We start from the raw sequence: 5421 nt of genomic DNA, 5'->3' as shown, positions 1-5421 counted from the left end.
CTTGTAGTCTAAGCAAGAAGTCAGTAAGACCCGAGTTCAAATTTTGATTTGTTCATACGGGTTTAACTCAGTGGTTTAATAGACATTATTTTTAAAAAAAAAAAATACAAAAATTCTCGTCATTCTCATCAGTTAGGGATGACAATGGGTCGGGGAGGGCTACATCCATCACCCGACCCACCTTATATTTTCTCCACCCACCCCACCTCCAACCCGCATCGGGTGGACTTTTTCAGAACCCACCCCCACCCCCACCGGGTGCGGGTGCCTACTACGGGTACCCACCACTTATCATCTTATTATGTTTTTCAAAAAATAATATTTAAATTATTTACACATAATAAAAAAAATAAAATCCATTAGTGATACTAAAACATAAATAATGGAAATATTTAAATATAATAACTAAATTGTTAATTTTTAAAAATAAACTTAGTAGTTTTGATATAAAAAATAGTAAAAAGATACACGAAGTTATATAAACTTTTATAAATAACTACATACTAGTACTTATTTTACTATTATATATATATATATATATATATATATATATATATATATATATATATATATATATATATATATATATAAACACACACATGGTGGGTCGGGTGGGGTTCTAGGCGGGTCTTATACATAGAACTCAAATCCAACCCGACCCACCGCGGGTTTGCTTTTTATAAGACCCACCCCCTACCCACCACCCACCATCACCCAAAAAAACCCGATCCTTGCGGGGTAGATTCGGGTGATATCCACGGGTAGGATTGAAATTGCCATCCCTATCATCAGTTGATATCAACAGCTTGTAGTCTAATCAAGAGGTGCAATGCAGCAAGTAGACTAAGCAAGAGGTGCCATGCAGCTTGTAATTTAAGCAAGAGGTCCCATGGTTTAGTGGTTAGGATATTGGACTTTGAATCTAGAAACCTAAGTTTAAATCTTGGTGGGACCTTGTAAACTTTTAAAGTTACGATTTGTTCGTACGGGTTTAAGTCAGACTATAGTTCCCGTCATTCTCGTCAGTTGATATCAGCAGCTTGTAGTCTAAGCACGGGTTTAAGTCAGACTATAGTTCTCGTCATTCTCGTCAGTTGATATCAGCAGCTTGTAGTCTAAGCAAGAGGTCGTCATGCAGCTTATAATCTAAGTAAGAGGTCTCATGGTCTAGTGGTTAGGACATTGGACTTTGAATCCAGTATCTCGAGTTCAAATCTCGGCGAGACCTTACATTTTAAAGTTTTGATTTGTTCATACGGGTTTAACTCAGTGGTTCAATAGACATTATTTCAAAAGAAAGACCATACTTCTCGTCCAGCTTATAGTTTAAGCAAGAGGTCTAGTGGTTAGGACATTGGACTCTAAATCAAATGACTCAAGTTTAAATCTTGGTGGCACCTTGCATTTTAATGTTTCGATTTGTTCGTACGGGTTTAACTCAGTGGTTCAGTGGACATTATTTGAAAAAAAAAAACAAAAGAAATCTCGGGTCATTGATGTGATGTCAGTTAAAAAAATCTCGGGTCATTGATGTCAGTTGATATGTCTAAAACAAAAGAAATCTCGGCTCATTGATGTCAGTTGAAAAAATCTCGGGTCATTGATGTGATGTCAGTTGAAAAAATCTCGGGTCATTGATGTCAATCTCGGCTCATTGATGTCAGTTGAAAAAATCTCGGGTCATTGATGTGATGTCAGTTGAAAAAATCTCGGGTCATTGATGTCAGTTGATATGTCTAAGCAAGAGGTGTCATGCAGCTTGTAGTCTAAGCAAGAGGTCTAGTGGTAAACCGAGTTCAAATTAAGCTGCAGTCTAAGCAAGAGGTCTAGTGGTAAACCGAGTTCAAATTTTGATTTATTCGTACGGGTTTAACTCAGTGGTTTAATAGACATTATTTAAAAAAAAAAAAAAAAAAAAAAAAAAAAAAAAAAAAAAAAAAAAAAACCAAAGTTCTCGTCATTCTCATCAGTTGATATCAGCAGCTTGTAGTCTAAGCAAGAGGTGCAATGCAGCTTGTAGACTAAGCAAGAGGTGCCATGCAGCTTGTAGTTTAAGCAAGAGGTCTCATGGTCTAGTGGTTAGGACATTGGACTCTGAATCCAGTAACCCTTGTTCAAATCTCGGTGAGACCTTACATTTTAAAGTTTCGATTTGTTTGTACGGGTTTAACTCAGTGGTTCAATAGACATTATTTGAAAAAAAAAAAAGACCATAGTTCTCGTCCAGCTTGTAGTTTAAGCAAGAGGAAATTTTGATTTGTTCGTACGGGTTTAACTCAGTGGTTTAATAGACATTATTTAAAAAAAAAATACCAAAGTTCTCGTCATTCTCATCAGTTGATATCAGCAGCTTGTAGTCTAATCAAGAGGTGCAATGCAGCAAGTAGACTAAGCAAGAGGTGCCATGCAGCTTGTAATTTAAGCAAGAGATCTCATGGTTTAGTGGTTAGGATATTGGATTTTGAATCTAGTAACCTGAGTTCAAATCTCGATGGGACCTTGTAAACTTTTAAAGTTTCGATTTGTTCGTACGGGTTTAACTCAGACCATAATTCTCGTCATTCTTGTCAGTTGATATTAGCAGCTTGTAGTCTAAGCAAGAGGTCGTCATACAGCTTGTAATCTAAGCAAGAGGTCCCATGGTTTAGTGGTTAGGACATTGGACTTTGAATCCAATAACTTGAGTTCAAATCTCGGTGAGACTTTGCATTTCAATGTTTTGAAAAAGACCATAGTTGTCATCATTGTCGTCAGTTGATATCAGCAGCTTGTAGTCTAAGCAAGAGGTCGCATGTAACTTGTAGTGTAAGCAAGAGGTCTCGTGGTTAGGACATTGGACTTTGAATCCAGTAACTTGAGTTCAAATCTTGGTAAGACCTTGCGTTTTATATTTTTGATTTGTCCGTAGTTTAGCTCAATGGTTCAGACATTATTTGGGAGAAAAAACCATGGTTCGAACCTGTGGCAGTGTGAGAACAACAATGTACATTATGCTTTAAAATAATGTAAAAACTGTATGTTGCAGCTGGGCGCGTGAAAAAATAAAATTAAGCAAAACGTGTTTGGACCACGTTCCACGCAATAACTATTATGTGGGAACATGGCATGTCTAAATTTTTAGAGGCCGGACCCAATATTTATTTTGGAACACTACTAGGTAGCTTAAAGATGTTTTTTTTTTTTAATTTTTTTTTTCTATTTTTTGGACTTTTAAGATAGTAGGTTAGTAGGATTTTTATGATTGGTTTTAAAAATTGAGCTTATACTTTTTTGTAGGGTCTTTTTTATTTACAAGAACGAGTTTACAAAAATCTAAAAAAAGGCTTGGTGGGAATTATGCTCAAAGTGGACAGATCGCCTTGTGCGCACCGGCATTTAGCTTGCTAGTCATTGAGTTATCGTGTTTTACTGTTTTATATCCTCCGAAATTCTCTGTCGAACTGGAATGTGGGGGACCCTTAGAGTTGGGGATTCAACATTTCAACCTTTTTGGGAGAAGCTTGTAGTTTAAGCTTTCAATCTTGGCATTTAGTAGAGCAGTCGAGTCTGCCATTTGTGTTGTCTAGAAGAGAAAGGAGAGTTTGGGAAGGAATTAGCTTCCCTGATGGTTCAAGAATGGGGGGAAGCATACATACATGGATTATACTTCTCTCAAATTATAATGGACTGCTTCTTAAACACATCTTGAAATTCTGACAGAGGAATGTCAATCTGCACATGTTAGAACATTTGAACTATCCATGTGAATCTAATAGTTGCATGTTCAGACAATCTGAAATTTGATGTTTTTTTCCTGAGTCTGTGCCCCTGCCATGCATTTAACCATGAAGTAAACGAGATTATAGCTACTTGATTATGTTTTTTGACTATAAACCCACAACAATTACCCGACTACCCGAGGGTGTGCGATGATTAGACCCCGCCTTGTGATCCTAGTCAACAAAGGATTACAAGGAGATAAACCAGTCTGGATTGCCCATAGCTAACGTGCTCAAACCAATAACCGAATTGCAACCATAACCCACAAAGGACCAAACAAAGAAGGCCAATAGGTCGCTCCCACTAGAAGTCGAATTTGGTTGGGGTTGCCTCTAAAAACATGTATTTTAATTTTTAAATGAACTTGTGACCTAGTGGCATGAATTTACTCTCCCAAATGGGAGGTCATGGGTTTGAGCTCTAGTGGGGCAGGTTGAGACAGTAGATATGAACAGATACTACATTGTAACAAAGTCAGTAGTACTAAAAAAACAGTGTATATAACATTTAGTCATGGTTAAGTTGTTCCCAAAATTAGACAATTAGTTTGACTAAACAGAGATACAAGGGATGAAATAAAGGTCCTTCACTATTTATTAACAATGAGGTTGTCATTAACAAAGACTAGTAGAGTATAAATATAATAGTCCTAACACTCCCCCTCAAGCACAGGGTTGTTAGCAACATTGAGCTTGCCGAAACCAAACCGCACAAAAGGCAGCGCCTGCGCCTTGGTGAATATATTAGCCAACTAATCCTTAGTGGAGATAAAATGAACCTGCAGCTCCTTCTTGGGCGCAGACGCAATTTCCCTCAGCAGCGAAACCAGCAAAGTCACCTCTGCAGACACATCAGCCAATGCCCTCAGTAAAAGACCGAGCCACCGTGCGCTGCTTCCAACGTCCACGAAATCAAATGATTACCCAGGTACACCGTTAAACAGCTAGTAGACTTGCGGTCATCCGGATTGCCAACCAAATTCGAATCCGAAAAAGCATGAATATCAACAGACATAGACATCTTAATATGCAGACCAAAACCAAGAGTACCTTTCACATAACGCAAAACACGCTTCAACATGCTCCAATCAGCCGTGGTTGGTGCATGCATATGCTGGCATAACTTATTAACAGCAAAAGATAAGTCAGGATGAGTTACCGTAAGATACTGAAGAACACCAGCCAAACTGCGATACTGAGTGGGATCAACATATGGAACCGGAGTAGAATCATCAGACTTGGCAAGGGAAACCGAAGTAGAAATAGGCTTACAGTCAACCACAGCCCGCTTAAGAATATCCTTCATGTACCGCTGCTGAGAAAGAAGCATTCCACTAAACAACGGAACAGTCTCGATGCCAAGGAAAAAAACAAAGGAGCTACTATATCGTGAACCTTGAACTCCAACATCATTTTAGCCACAAGACTAGCTACAAGAGCCGAGTCAGACCCCATGACTAAAATGTCATCCACATATACCAAAAGATAAAGCTAAACACCATCATGAGAATAGACAAATAAAGAGACATCAGTTTTAGAGGGAGTAAAACCGACCGAAACCAAGAAATTGTGTAAACGAGTGAACTAGGCACGGGGAGCTTGCTTAAGACCATAAAGCGACCGCTGAAGTAAGCACACATGATCGGGTAACGCCTTGTCCTCA

The 5421-nt window shown here is 38.4% G+C and overlaps 2 non-coding genes across 2 annotated transcripts; both read left to right on the top strand.

The window, feature by feature from the left end:
• The first annotated feature begins 1156 nt into the window (after nt 1–1156).
• Nucleotides 1157–1228, top strand: TRNAQ-UUG. Its single transcript has one exon. It is a non-coding gene; the product is annotated as a tRNA-Gln (tRNA).
• An 833-nt stretch (nt 1229–2061) lies between these two features.
• On the top strand, nt 2062–2133 carry TRNAQ-CUG. The gene has a single exon. It is a non-coding gene; the product is annotated as a tRNA-Gln (tRNA).
• Nucleotides 2134–5421: the final 3288 nt, after the last annotated feature.

The sequence above is a fragment of the Ipomoea nil genome, unplaced genomic scaffold (assembly GCF_001879475.1).
Source record: "Ipomoea nil cultivar Tokyo-kokei standard unplaced genomic scaffold, Asagao_1.1 scaffold2780, whole genome shotgun sequence".
NCBI lineage: Eukaryota > Viridiplantae > Streptophyta > Magnoliopsida > Solanales > Convolvulaceae > Ipomoea > Ipomoea nil.
Note: the sequence above shows the minus strand (reverse complement) of the source record. Positions and strands in the feature narration are given on the sequence as shown.